Source organism: Eretmochelys imbricata, chromosome 4 (assembly GCF_965152235.1).
Source record: "Eretmochelys imbricata isolate rEreImb1 chromosome 4, rEreImb1.hap1, whole genome shotgun sequence".
Lineage (NCBI taxonomy): Eukaryota > Metazoa > Chordata > Testudines > Cheloniidae > Eretmochelys > Eretmochelys imbricata.
The window spans coordinates 3,407,435-3,421,984 of NC_135575.1; positions in this window are offsets into that span (position 1 = coordinate 3,407,435).

The following is a 14,550-nucleotide window of genomic DNA, read 5'->3' on the forward strand; positions in this document are numbered from 1 at the left end:
AGAACCCCACTTAAGACCACCTCTTTTGCCCTCACAATTTACAGCTCTCTCCTCCCCCTCGGGGTGCAATGACCCTCTACGGGTTAACAGGACTTTTTCCAGTGAAAGAGCCTTTATCACACTGTGAATATTCTTAAACATGTACATGTATTTGTTAGCAATCAGCAGCTGATCAGCAGAATACACTCACCGAGCATCTAATGCTCACCACTCCCAATAAAGCAGACAGACCTCTCCTAATGGCCAGTCAGCGTTGTGTCATCTGGGGCTCTGGCTTCTCCACGGTCTGGTCATGCAAGGGTTAAAAATCCGAGCCGTTCTGGCCTTGAGCCGTATCCCGGAGTTACGTTCCAATGAGCTTGTTTTCTCACCCTCCGGATAGAGTTAAAATGAGAGTTCTTCTTACAATACCTTCTTCGCCAAGTGTTTTACTCAAAGCATGACTAGACGTCTCACCAATCATAACCCCTCACGGGCTAAAGCAATTTCTCTAGCAACAGCAAAACCTTATAATTTCTGCTTATCAGCAGAAGCAACTTTTAACTCAAACTCCCACGCGCGCCCAGTCAGAGCCTTGCAGACACGCCAGGGCAGCGGGTCCGTCCTCCCTCCCGGTCCAGTCGCTCTGTGACGTTCCTGGGTCTGTCCCGGGGAGTGATGCTGCAGCTGCCCCTGTCATTCCTTGTCCCTGCGCTCAGGAGCACAGCAGGGGAGCTGCCTTGTTCCTTCCCCCGTCGTGGGGCTGCCTGGACCCACCGCAGGCTGGGGAGGGCGGCAGGTGAGAGGCACAGATGGCCTGGAGACCCCTCCCTGACCAGCCTCCACAGACGGGGCCAAGCCCCTCTGCCTGTCCCATGCAGCCTGCAGGGCTTGCTGGGTTTAACTCTCACCTCCGGGGTGAGACTGGATCGTACCACAGTGTAACGGGGACGTGCTGGTGGCTCCTCCCTGGGGAATTTGGGTGCTTGGTGCCCAGGGTTCATCTCTCCTGGTGGCAGAGAGCACAGGAGCAGCCAGTGCAAACTGTATAGCCTTCCCCTCTGCTCATGGGTGGCTGGGCTTAAAGATGCCTCTGAGCCAGGCACCTTCACCCAAAAGGGAGCTGATTCCTGGCCCATCGCAGGGCGTGAGCTGGCATCAAACAGCTCACTCTGGGCAGGGCCTTGTACCCTTACTACCCCTATTTCTCCAGAGTTGAAAGGTCAGAAATCCCCCTCAAATCTTCCTTTAAGAGATGAATAGCGTCTGAGCTGCGTGGACAGCGATTTGCACTAGTTGGTGTGGGGATGGGGGGGGGCTGGTGTTGGTTGGGGAGCTCCCTGTCCATATCCCCCACCCCAGAGCCCACTCCAGGCTCATCCATAGCCCCCTGCGGTCTCCCAGGAGCTGGGGCTGCCTCCTCTCTGCGTGATGAGTTCCCTTCTTGATGGAGGGCTCTTGCAGCTGCTGTGATCCGGTGTAGTTTCACTCTGTTGTGGCTGTGAGGATGATTGTGCCGGTTTCAGGCAGCCCAGGGGCTCTGGGTGAGGGAGCGGCTGACGGGATGTTTGATCTAGAACAGGAGTTCTCCAACTTCACTGCACCATGACCCCTTTCTGACAACAAAAACTACGACATGTCCCCAGGAGGGGGAGCTGAAGTCCAAGCCTGCCTGAGCCCCACTGCTCTGGGTCCGGGAGTCGAAGCCCCAAGGCTTCAGCCCCAGGCAGGGGTCCTGTAACCTGATCCCCATCACCGCAGCCCTCAGGCACGTCTAAGCCAGCCTGGTGACCCCACTAAAATGGGTTCACGGCCCACTTTGGGGTCCCAAACCACAGTTTGAGACCTGCTGATCTAGAAAGTTAAAATGTTTCTACTGGTACCTAAGTAGCAGCTGCCCTTAATGATTTTATAAAAGAGAATGTTTTACATAGTCTATTCTGATATGCCAGTAGCCGTGAAATACAAGAAACCATGTAAAAATAATCTTCTAAAATAAGTAAATGAAACTTCAAAATTATATTTTCTAAAATTATTTTTTTTCTTTTTTTTTTAATTCTCTCTCATTGGCAGTTTCAAAAAAAAATTGTTTTCATTCTGAATTGTATCAAAAGCAAACTTCAATATGTTAAAATTCCCCCTAAAATAGAAATTCCAGGATCTGACCAGCTCCCCCCATAATTCCTGCCTCCCAGCCCCCATTATAACATGGCTTTTGCCTTCATTATCACAGCCAATGCTGGTCAAACTGTAATGCAACTAAGACAGTTTAATAGCGCCTGACGAAGAAACCAGGGATAGTCGGTTCTGTGTTTGTACAGCGCCGAGCGCAGCGGGACCCTGGTTCATGCCCATGGCCCCGATGGTAAACACAGGATAAAGGACAGTTCTGTGGGCAGAGGGATCTGGAGTGCGGGGAGGGAGGTGTGAGGCCTCCTGGAGCCAGCAGAGGGCAGCAGCGACCTCCTGGCAGACCTGTACTCCAGCTCCTGTCTCCGGGGTCCTGAGTCCTGGTTCTGTCCCCAGCCTGTGCTGGAAAATGCACAAAGAGCAGGACTGACCTGCCTCTCCCGCAGTGTGATCCTCACACAGAGACTCCAGCTCCGGCCCAACAGCACTCACAGGGCAGCTGAATTTTCTGGGGGAAAATTGGCTAAATATAGGGTTCACAACCAATCATTTCTTAAAATGTCCCCTCGTGTCTCACTTTCCTAATCTAGCCTGTCTCAAAGGGCAGGTGAGCTGATCAGAATGGGGCCTTCTGTCCTTAACAGCTTTGAATTTGGGGAAAGGTGCAAAGTTGAAATGTTAGTAACCACTTAAAAGTGGCAAAAAGTCCTGTGGCACCTCGTAGACTAACAGACGTCCTGGAGCATGAGCTTTCGTGGCCGAATACCCCTGTCGTCGGAGGCAGGGAGTGGAAATTTCCAGAGGCGGGTGTAAATATGAAGCAAGAATCAGGCTAGGGATAACAAGGCTGCACTTGCGCAAGTCTCTTCATGAGGCTGATGGATTTCCACTCCATGCGGCTAAATGCAGGGCCTTGCAGGGTGACAAGTAGCATACTTTAGCCGTAGGGAGTGGAACTCCAGAGTGCTTATTAGCCTCCTTCAAATCCCTCCAAGGTGTCTGCAAAAAACCTGACCATGGTGAGGTTGCTGGTGTCCTGTCATCACAGCTGATCGTGCTGACCAGTGTTGTCCCATTGCTTCCTTGGGCTCCTCTGTCTGTCTCCATCTAGTGTTTCTTGTATTCGCGTCACGCCCCCTCTCCACCTGGTTACCTTCTTTAATGCCAGTCTGCTTACAGGTTTTGATGGAGAGGTCTGGGTTCTTCTGGGTCCCGCCACCCACCCAGCAGGGTGTATCTTCTTTGTGTTTCCCTGTGAATGTATTTGGCGGTGTCTCCACCACCCTCACTCCTTCCTGGCAGGGTCCCCAGGGCGGCTTGGGAGGAAAATGCCAACCCCAGGGTAACCCCCACTTACCTGCCAGAAAGTCGGAGACTCCCAAGAAATCACACAAATACACAGAATATACTCAACACAGTAATTATATTAAACAGGAGACAAATATAACAGGGTGAAATGCTATTCTTCGTGCCCATGCTGACAATACCCGTGACTTTCCCCAGTCACGTGACCTGATGTAGCCAATGTAAGATCAGTGTCCCGTTGGTACGTGTGCTTTGTTGGGGCCCTTGATGACCTATGCCCACGATATCTTCCCTGCAGTGGTTTAGCAGGGTGGCTGACTGGGCTCAGTGCAGCCCAAAGGACTCACAAGTGGGAGGAGGTGGTCAGTCCCTCCACAGGTGTACTATGCAGCCGGTGATAAAATCCCCAAACCCGTACTCCCTGGCTTGAGGACACAGTTCAGGGAGTAGGGGGTCCCCAAAACAAATTCCCGGACTGACGAACTAAAAGATGGTGCACGCACAAACTCCATGAATGATCCTCAGGTTCAGAGATGACTCTGGACCCCTCGGTTACGGCAGAGGGGCTGATCTCTGCTGGCAGGGAGCCTCTTCAGGCCCGGATCAGGCGGCTTTGTCCCAGGATTTCCCCTCGCCACACAGGGGTGCAGGGCTCAAGATGCAGATTACAGAACTGGACTAAACTGCAAACTGTCGTCTCCTAGCCCAGCGTCCAGGCACACTCCCAGCAGGCCAGCCCTGGACTAGCAGCCAGAGCAGAGCTGGCCATGTGGTGACTGGTCTCCCCTAGGGAGCTGGGGGCAAACTCAGCCTGGCTGGGGAAGTTTCCCAGCAAAACTCTACAAACTGGGAGTCATCAGTGGAGAGGGAAAAGCCCAGCAGAGGGATCTTGCTGTCAGGTCCCTAGAGGCCAGTTCTTGGGGGAATCCTGCATGCGGGCCTGGGACTCCCCAGCACCCCACACAGCCAGGCCTGCCCTTGCCCTGCCTGGCTCCACACTGACTCCAAAAATGGCTTCTCCCCTTTCCTGAGCTCCCTGGGAAGGGCCTCTCTGAGTCTGCCTTGGCTCCCACTCCCTGCCAGGGACAGTGTCCCTCCCGGAGCTGCCAGCAGGCAGAGCCTCAGGTCATCTCTTTGGGGGTTACATTGGTAACCAACCAACCAAACAAACAAACCACAAAGCAGAAAGCAAACCCATGACCTATAGGGGAAGTGAAGGCAGCTATATGAAATCACTCTGATACTGGGAGTCCTGAGGAAGTGGAACCACACAGGACAGTTTGGGAAGAGCCAAAGGGAACATTTGCTGGAGACCAGGGATGGGAAGAACTTGGAAGACTCAGCCCACAACACAGGGCAACAGGGAAACAGCTGGGGCAGAGACAGGGTGAATCCATTCCCGGAGCAGAGGAGTTGGAAAAACCAAAGAATCCCCACTGGAGACAGATCCAGTATGCTTGGTGACTGTGGGAAAAGCTTTGCTGGGACTTCAGCCCGTAATACTCCGCACAGCAGACAATCCACACGGGAGAAAAACGCTATTGATGTGCCGAGCACAGGGAAAGCTTCAGTCAGAGCTCCCAGCTTCTTTCACATCAGAGACAGCACACCAGAGGGAGACCCTGTGGATGCCCTGCCTGTGGGAAACGCTTCTCTCGCAGCACTGCCCTCATTAATCATCAGAGAATCCACATAGAATTGAAGCCCAACAAATGCCCCCAGTATGGGACGAGCTTTGCTCGGCACTCACAGCTTGTTGTACATCAGAGAATCCACACGGGAGAACAACCCTGTGGAGAAAGCTTCCAGGACAGTTCAAACCTTCTCACACATAAGAGAAAACACACGGGAGAGAAACCTTATAAATGCCCTGAGTGTGGGGAAAGCTACAGTGACAGCTTTAATAGGCATTGGAGGGTGACACTGGAGAGAAGCCCTTCAAATGTGATATTTGGAAAAGCTTCAGGAAGAGCTCAGACCTTATTGCACATCAGAGAATACACACCGGAGAGAAACCCTATAAATGCCTCCCTGAACTGTGGTAAAAAATTTCATTATAGCTCAGACCTGATTAAACATTAGAATCATAGAATATCAGGGTTGGAAGAGACCTCTGGAGGTCATCTAGTCCGACCCCCTGCTCAAAGCAGGACCAACACCAACTAAATCATCCCAAATAGGGTTTTGTCAAGCCGCGCCTTAAAAACCTCTAAGAAGGGAGATTCCACCACCTCCCTAGGTAACCCATTCCAGTGCTTCACCACCCTCCTAGTGAACCTAGATCTCCCGCACTGCAACTTGAGACCATTGCTCCTTGTTCTATCTTCTGCCACCACTGAGAAGAGCCGAGCTCCATCCTCTTTGGATCCCCCCTTCAGGTAGTTGAAGGCTGCTCTCAAATCCACCTTCACTCTTCTCTTCTGCAGACTAAATAACCCCAGTTCCCTCAGCCTCTCTTCATAAGTCATGTGCCCCAGCCCCCTAGTCATTTTCGTTGGCATCCGCTGGACTCTCTCCAATTTACCCACATCCTTTCTGTAGTGGGGTCCCCAAAAACTGGGCACAATACTTCAGATGTGGCCTCACCAGTGCTGAATAGAGGAGAATAATAATTTCCCTCCATCTGCTGGCAATGCTCCTACTAATTCAGCCCAATATGCTGTTGGCCTTCTTGGCAACAAGGGCACACTGCGGACTCATCTCCAGCTTCTCGTCCACTGTAATCCCCAGGTCCTTTTCTGCAGAACTGCTGCCTAGCCAGTTGGTCCCCAGCCTGTAGCAGTGCATGGGATTCTTCCATCCTAAGTGCAGGACTCTGCACTTTTCCTTGTTGAAGCTCATCAGATTTCTTTCAGCCCAAACCTCCAATGTGCCTAGGTCACTGTGGACCCTATCCCTACCCTCCAGCATATCTACCTCTCCCCCCAGTTCAGTGTCATCCACAAACTTGCTGAGGGTGCAATGCAACCCAGCATCCAGACAGATCATTAATGAAAATGTTGAACAAAACCAGCCCCAGGACCAACCCTTGGGGCACTCCGCTTGATACCGGCTGCCAACTAGACATCGAGCCATTGATCACTACCAATTGAGCCTGATAATCTAGCCAGCTTTCTGTCCACCTTATAGTCCATTCATCCTACCCATACTTCTTATATTGTTGGCAAGAATACAGTGGGAGACCGTATCAAAAGCTTTGCGAAAGTCAAGGTATATCACGTTCACTGCTTTCCCCATATCCACAGAGCCAGTTATCTCATCCTAGAAAGCAATCAGGTTGGTCAGGCATGATTTGCTCTTGGTGAATCCATGATTTTTCCAGGGACTGAGGTGAGGCTGACCAGTCTGTAGTTCCCCGTATTCTCCTTCTTCCCTTTGAAAAGATGGGCACTATATTTGCCTTTTTCCAGTCATCCGGTACTTTCCCCGATCGCCAGGAGTTTTCAAAGATAATGGCCAATGGCTCTGCAATCACATCCGCCAACTCCTTTAGCACTCTCGGATGCAATGCATCCGGCCCCATGGACTTGTACATGTCCAGCTTTTCTAAATAGTCCTTAACCTGTTCTTTCACCACTGTGGGCTGCTCACCTCCTCCCCAAGGGAACTGATCTTGTCTGTGAAGACCGAGGCAAAAAAAGCATTGAGTACTTCAGCTTTTTCCACATCATTTCTCACTAGGTTGCCTCCCCATTCAGTAAGGGTCCCACGCTTTCCCTGACCTTCTTCTGCTTGCTAACATACCTGTAGAAGCCCTTCTTGTTACCCTTCACATCCCTCGCTAGTTGCAACTCCAATTGTGCTTTGGCCTTCCTGTTAAGTCAATCTGGTCGCCTGACATATTTGCTATTCTTTCTGCACACAGGCAAGAAATCCTAAAAGTGCCCTGACTAGCGATTTGCCAAGTGAATATCATCTTTGCCATTTACCATGAACCTCAGAGCATCAGGCCAGGCTGGAGTGGCTGTTTAATGAGGATATGCAATGGTTATAAAGTAGAGAATAAATCACATTCCTGGAACAGAGTCGTGTAGGGCAAGAGGCTGAGATAAGATTCCCACATTGTGATGGGATTTGTTTATTATTTTGCAAGAACCTCTGACTGTCCTCTGATCAACTCCTCCATCAACACAATTTGTCAGTTCAGGCCATAGTCGAGGAGCACTTGCTAACACTAAGCTCCGACATAGCAGCATCCACAAGTAATGGTCTCTATCATCTCCCCTTGGCTTGGAGATGCTGTTCCTTCCTGGCAGACAAACATCTGGCCTCAGTTACTTACAGCTTTGTCACCCCTCAGCAGGGCTACAGCAATGTGATCTGCCTGGCCATGAAACCATCAATGCCGTGGGACCTTCAGCTAGTACAGAACGCTGCAGTGCATCTCCTCTGCAACACAAGCTCCTGTGAGCATATCACGCCTGTCCTTCACTCCCTGCATGGCCTGCCCACCGAATGTCAGATTATGTTCAAGATCTTGGTCCTTGTCTCCTGGGTGCTCCATGGCCTCAGCCGAGGTTATATAAAAACTCCCTAAAGCTCTGTGATGAAGACCACAGACAGCAACTTGCATTGCAACTCAAGCACCATGAAACAGGCCACAATGACTGTAATGTTTATTTGTGCAGGAGAGAGAACTGTCTTTGTGGCCGGGCTCAGGTGGTGCAATGAACTCCCCAAGGAACTAAGGATCGTCACCAACCTGACCATCATTTACTCCTAGTGCTTGGACTTTGCTTTCTCTAGTATAAATACCTATCAACACGTTCACTTATCGCAACAAACATAGCAGAACTCTTCCCCTGCACACACTTCTCCCCCAGAAAGGATGAAAGAACAAAAAACATGGGACAGAAGGTTGCTTATCACACTACTGAAAGGTGATCAGATACTGTAGGGAGGAACATGGTATGAGCACCGATAGAGAAGAAAAGAGATTTCTGCTGCCATGCAGCTACAACCTTATTATCTTATTCTCTGTGACTTTTCATTTAGACTTGACAATAAATTATTTAATAAAATGGATACATTCAGGAGCAAAAATGGTCTCCACTAGGTTTGAAATACAATGTCCTGACCTAGGCTGAATGGGGATGATGGTTTACTTGTGACTTTCTTGCTTTGCACGAGGAGGAATAACATGGGTCTGAGTTTCTCAGAATCATTCATCTGCAGAGGAGAAGAATGCAAAAATGGGCCTTCCTGGGGTGAGACGGGACCTTCAGGAAAGTCTCTTGATGTGTTTCTTTTAAATTACAGAGTCTAAGGGGGCTCTGCTGTTTATTCCCTACAGGTACCATGCATTCCTAGATCTAGACGGGTTATCTAGATGACTGAAGTGCTGACTGTTCCCCGTAGAGTTACACACTGCCACTATCATGGGTCTGTAGTCTCCATTATGATACATGTCTCCTCTACAAAGCCCTGGACTAAGAATGTGAAATCCATGACCCCATTTCTTGTACCTACTCCAAAGGGTTGGGGGATTAATCCGCAGACATTCAGAATCCAGATGCATTAACTACAATATATTTCTTTTCTGATTAGCTTTCTACTTCCTTTTTTCATACAGGCACTGATCAGAAAAAAATATCAAAATGTTCACTTCAGAATCATGACAGAGAAAAGATATTGAATCTAATTCCCTAGTATCTCAAAATACCTGATCAACCTAAATATTGTCACAGGCAGATTACAGAAAGTCTTGAAAGCCAGCAGCATCTGTGTGCAGCCTGAGATTTCAGGCATTATTGCTCACAAGCTAGATGCCCTTCCAGCCTGGGCTCAACCCTTCTCCCCCCAGTTCAGTTCTTGCTTCCAGGTGCTTTTCAGTGTCTCTTTGGGTGGGGAGGCAGAGGAAAACCACGAGGTCACTCCCCTGCCTTATATAGCTCTTGTGTATGGTGGGAACCTTTTGTCTTCCAGTGGAAAAACACTGGCATTCAAAAGCGGGGGGAGGGTCCAGTACCAGGTGACTCGGACCCAGGTCTCTGCAGGGCTGTGGCAGCCATTACTCTCAAGCTGTCTGGAGCATCCACAGGAAGACTAAGCCTTTCACAGTCCATTGTCTTTGCTAATGGGCCATCAGCCTGTCTGGCTTGTCACTGTTGTACCTGCAGGTCTAGTTGTGGGTGACACCCAAAGTAACCCATTGGAAATACAGATACGTGGTCAATATTTCTAACTTCAGATACAGAAATGATACAGTCACACAAACTGGATAATCACATTCAACAAATCGTAACCTTTTCAATGATATCTTCCATGAGCCATTCTGCATAAACTACATCTCAGTTATGCCATATCCATATCATAAGCATATTTCCATAAAGAATATGGAGTGTAACATTACACAATCAATCTGGTTTACATTTGCACATATCCCCAATATGGAACACTGGCTGTTGGCATTTATTCCGTGATATTAATCATTTCTATGATTTCGAGGGTAGGATGAAAATTTAAAATGATCTGGACAAATTGGAGAAATGGTCAGCAGTAAACAGGATGAAATCCAATTCGGACAAATGCAAAGGACTCCTCTTAGGAAGGAACAATCAGCCATACACATACAGAATGGGAAATGACTGCCTAGGAAGGAATGCTGCGGAAAGGGATCTAGGGGTCATAGTGGACCACAAGCTAAATATGAGTCAGCAGCGTGACACTGTTACAAAAAAGGGAACGTCATTCTGGGCTGTATTAGTAGGAGTGTCGTAAGCAAGACCCGAGAAGTAATTCTTCCACTCTACTCTGTGTGGCTTAGGCCTCAACTGGAGCATCGTGTCCAGTTCTGGGCACCACATTGCAGGAAAGATGTGGACAAATTGGAAATGGTCCAGAGAACAGTGACAAAAATGATTAAAGGTCTAGAAAACATGAGCTGTGAGGGAAGATTGAAAGAATTGGGTTTGTTTAGTCTGAAAAAGAGAAGCCTGAGAGGGGACATGAGAACAGTTTTCAAGTACCTAAAAGGTTGTTACAAGGAGGAGGGAAAAAATTATTCTCCTTAACCTCTGATGATAAGACAAGAAGGAATGGGCTTAAATTGCAGCAAGGGAGGTTTAGGTTGAGCCAGCCATTCCCAGTCTTTATTCAGGCTGAGTGCGATACAATCAAACTTCCAATGTATTCCAGCTCAGCAGTTTCACACAGAAGTCTGGTTTTGAAGGGTTTTTTTAAGAATGGCAACTTTCAAGTTTGTCACTGAGTGTCCAGGGAGATTGAAATGCTCTCCAGGGAGACTGAAATTTGTGAAAGTTCCCATTCTTGACAGGTTTCAGAGTAACAGCCGTGTTAGTCTGTATTCGCAAAAAGAAAAGGAGTACTTGTGGCACCTTAGAGACTGACCAATTTCTTTGAGCATGAGCTTTCGTGAGCTACATTGTGTAGAGAGTTGTCACTTTGGATGGGCTATCACCAGCAGGAGAGTGAATTTGTGTGGGGGGGTGGAGGGTGAGAAAACCTGGATTTGTGCTGGAAATGGCCCAACTTGATGATCACTTTAGATAAGCTATTACCAGCAGGACAGTGGGGTGGGAGGAGGTATTGTTTCATATTCTCTGTGTGTATATAAAGTCTGCTGCAGTTTCCACGGTATGCATCCGATGAAGTGAGCTGTAGCTCACGAAAGCTCATGCTTAAATAAATTGGTTAGTCTCTAAGGTGCCACAAGTACTCCTTTTCTTTTTCCCATTCTTGATGTCAGATTTGTCTCCATTTATTCTTTTGCATGGAGACTGTCCGGTTTGGCCAATGTACGTGGCAGAGGGGCATTGCTGGCACATGATGGCATATATGACATCAGGTGAATGAGCCCCTGATGGTGTGGCTGATGTGGTTAGGTCCTGTGATGATGTCACTTGAGTAGATATAAGGACAGAGTTGGCAACGGGGTTTGTTTCAGGGGATGGTTCTTGGATTACTGTTTCTGTGGTGTGGTGTTTAGTTGCTGGTGAGTATTTGCCTCAAGTTGTGGGGCTGTCTGTAAGCGAGGACTGGCCAAGGTTTTTGAGAGTGAAGGATCGTGTTCCAGGATAGGTTGTAGATCCTTGATGACGCACTGGGAGAGGTTTTAGCTGGAGGCTGAAGGTGATGGCTGGTGGCTCTGTTATTTTCCTTGTTGGGCCTGTCCTGTAGTAGGTGATTTCTGGGTACCTGTCTGGCTCTGTCAATCTGGTTCCTCACTTCCCCAGGTAGGTATTGTAGTTTTAAGTATGCTTGAAAGAGATCCTGAAGGTGTCTGTCCCTGTCTGAGGGATTGGAGCAAATGTGGTTGTATCTTAGGGTTTGGTTGTAGATGATGGATCGTGCTCTGTGTTCTGGATGAAAGCCGGAGGCATGTAGGTAAGCATAGCGGTCAGTAAGTTTCTAGTAACAAGGGTGGTGTTTATGTGTCCATCACTTATTTGCATGGTAGTGTCCAGGAAGTGGATCTCTTGTGTGGACTGGTCCAGGCTGAGGTTGATGGTGGGATGGAAATTTTTGAAGTCCCAGGGGAATTTTTCAAGGGCCTCCTTCCTGTGGGTCCATATGATGACATCATCAACGTAGCACAAGTAGATTAGGGGCGTTAGGGGACGAGAGCTGAGGAAGCATTGTTCTAAGTCAACCATAAAAATGTTAGCATCCTGTGGGGCCATGCGGGTACCCATAGCAGTGCCGCTGATTTGAAGGGACAAATCGTCCCCAAATGTGAAATAATTATGGGTGACGACAAAGTCACAAAGTTCAGCCACCAGGCTTGCCGTGACATTATCGGAGATACTGTTCCTGACGGCTTCTCGTCCATCTTTGTGTGGAATGATGGTGTGGAGTCTTCTACATCCATAGTGGCCAGGATGGTGTTTTCAGGAAGATCACCGAAGGACTGTAGTTTCCTCAGGAAGTCAGTGGTGTCTCGAAGGTAGCTGGGAGTGCTGGTAGCGTAGGGCCTGAGGAGGGAGTCAACATAGCCAGACAATCCTGCTGTCAGGGTGCCAATGCCTGAGATGATGGGGGCGTCCAGGATTTCCAGGTTTATGGATCTTGGGAAGCAGATAGAATACCCCTGGTCGGGGCTCTAGGGGTGTGTCTGTGTGGATTTGTTCCTGTGTATCTTTAGGGAGTTTCTTGAGCAGATGGTGTAGTCTCTTTTGGTACTCCTCAGTGGGATCAGAGGATAGTGGCCTGTAAAATGTGTTTGTTGTCTAGTGGCCTCCTGTTCATAATCCAATCTGTTCATGATGACGACATCACCTCCTTTGTTACTTCCTGGCTCTCCCATAACCCCACAGCTCCCCAACTCAGGGCCATCCCTCCCACATCCTCTCTCCTTCACCTTGTCACGCTGCAGATATCCTGGGTTCCCCACATCCCTGATTAAAAATCTGGCGCAGCAGACTCTCCTGTCCAGGAAGGAGGGGTTGGGTAAGAGCCTGGGGGTGTCAGGGAGGGCAGCAGCTTTGGGACTCGCAGACCCCTGCCGGGGAGCAGAGCTGAGGTGAGGAGGGGCCATTGGTGCAGAGTCACTTTCCTGCCCAGCCCCAGCTCTTTCCCAAACGTCTCTCCCCTCACCTGGAGTCTGCAGCTCAGGAGCTGGTGTTGGCAGAGCCTGGGGCTGCCCAGGGGGCTGGTTCCAGCCCCCGCCCGGAGAACCTCCCTCCGGCAGGGCACAGAGGGGCGCTAGGGAAGGGCGCTCCCTGCTCACACCCCACGGGGGAGCAGCAGCGGCTCAGCCCGGTTCCTGGATCCCATTAAAGCAGAAGTTCTCAACCCGCAGCCAACGGGCTGCTTGTGGCCCAGTCTACACGCGACGGCGACCCATGTGACATCCCCGGGCCATACAGGTAATACTGTATACAGCCCACAATGGGAAATGGGTTGAAAACCAGGGCAATAAAGGCAGCAGGGGTGGCCTCTGTCCCAGGAAGTTCAATCTCTGATCTGCTGAGCAGCACGAGGGATGGGCTCCTACGAGGCTCGTCCCAAGACTGCTCCCTGGCACCATTTGCTACCAGTAGCAGATACTGGCACGAGATCCTCCCTTTTGCTCTGCTGTCAGCATTTGCTACATCCCACCCACCCGTCCCCGTCTCCTGGACTTCAGACAGCAAATCCTCACAGAGCGGGGTCTGCCTCTCCCAAGTTGCTGCCCGTCACCTGTGTCCATCTCCTGGCACTCATGATGTGGTGCCGGGGGCTGGCAATAGCCGCTGGGTGCCATAATACGCAGACACACGGCGGGACTAAGGGACAGGGCCGTTGTTCGTGTGGTGGGTGCCGGAGATTTCAAGTCCACATGCACCTGCAGGGCCCCCAGCTGCCATTAACTGTGTTCAGTGTCGCTGGACTGAATGGAGGAATGAGCTGGATCAGCTTGGCAAAGAAGGGAGTTGGAAACGGATCTGCCATCTCCCATGAACAACAGACCTCCTTCCGCTGGGCAAGGGGGCAGCACCTTGCGGGTTAAACCTCCAACACAGGGCAGAGCCGGCATGTTTATCGTAACAGCAGCAAGGGAAAGAGGAAAAGCAACAGAGAAAGTCCTTTGGCTCACAGGGTGATCTGTGCCCTGAGCCTTTAGCTCCCTTTACAGCTTCAAGCAATCACTCTCATGGGAGGCAACTAGCCCAGAGGAGGCTACAGAGACATTTCATGATGCATAGAGACAAGGCATTTGTGGCGACATCCTTAACCTCTTGGGTTCAGACCAAATATTGCAAAAGTCCATTAATTTTGCAGTGTTGTTTGTGCTTCGGGTGTTCAATTCTCTTCTCTAAGGGGTGGACAGCGCTGTATTTTGGCATGACACACACAGCAACAGCTGGCAGGACAGGGGGTGTTTCCCCTCCACTCCTGCACCAGCTCTGGGGGCACCATCTTCCTAAATAGCAACGCTACCAATCTTCCTGGTTTACCCATTGCCTTTCTGAACAAGACCCTTCCCTGCCTCTCTGGAACACGCCTCAAGGTAAAATCCTCCAATACGAGAACACTCAAACTCCCTCCCAGATACCTCCTGCTGCACCTCAACCCCCGTCCCGTCCCTGGCCCCACCCCGGAGCCCACCCCACCCGCTGGAGCTGCCCCCCTCCCACACTCCAATCCCCTGCCCTGGCCCTGAGCCCACTCTTCTACTCCAAGCCTCCAGGAGCC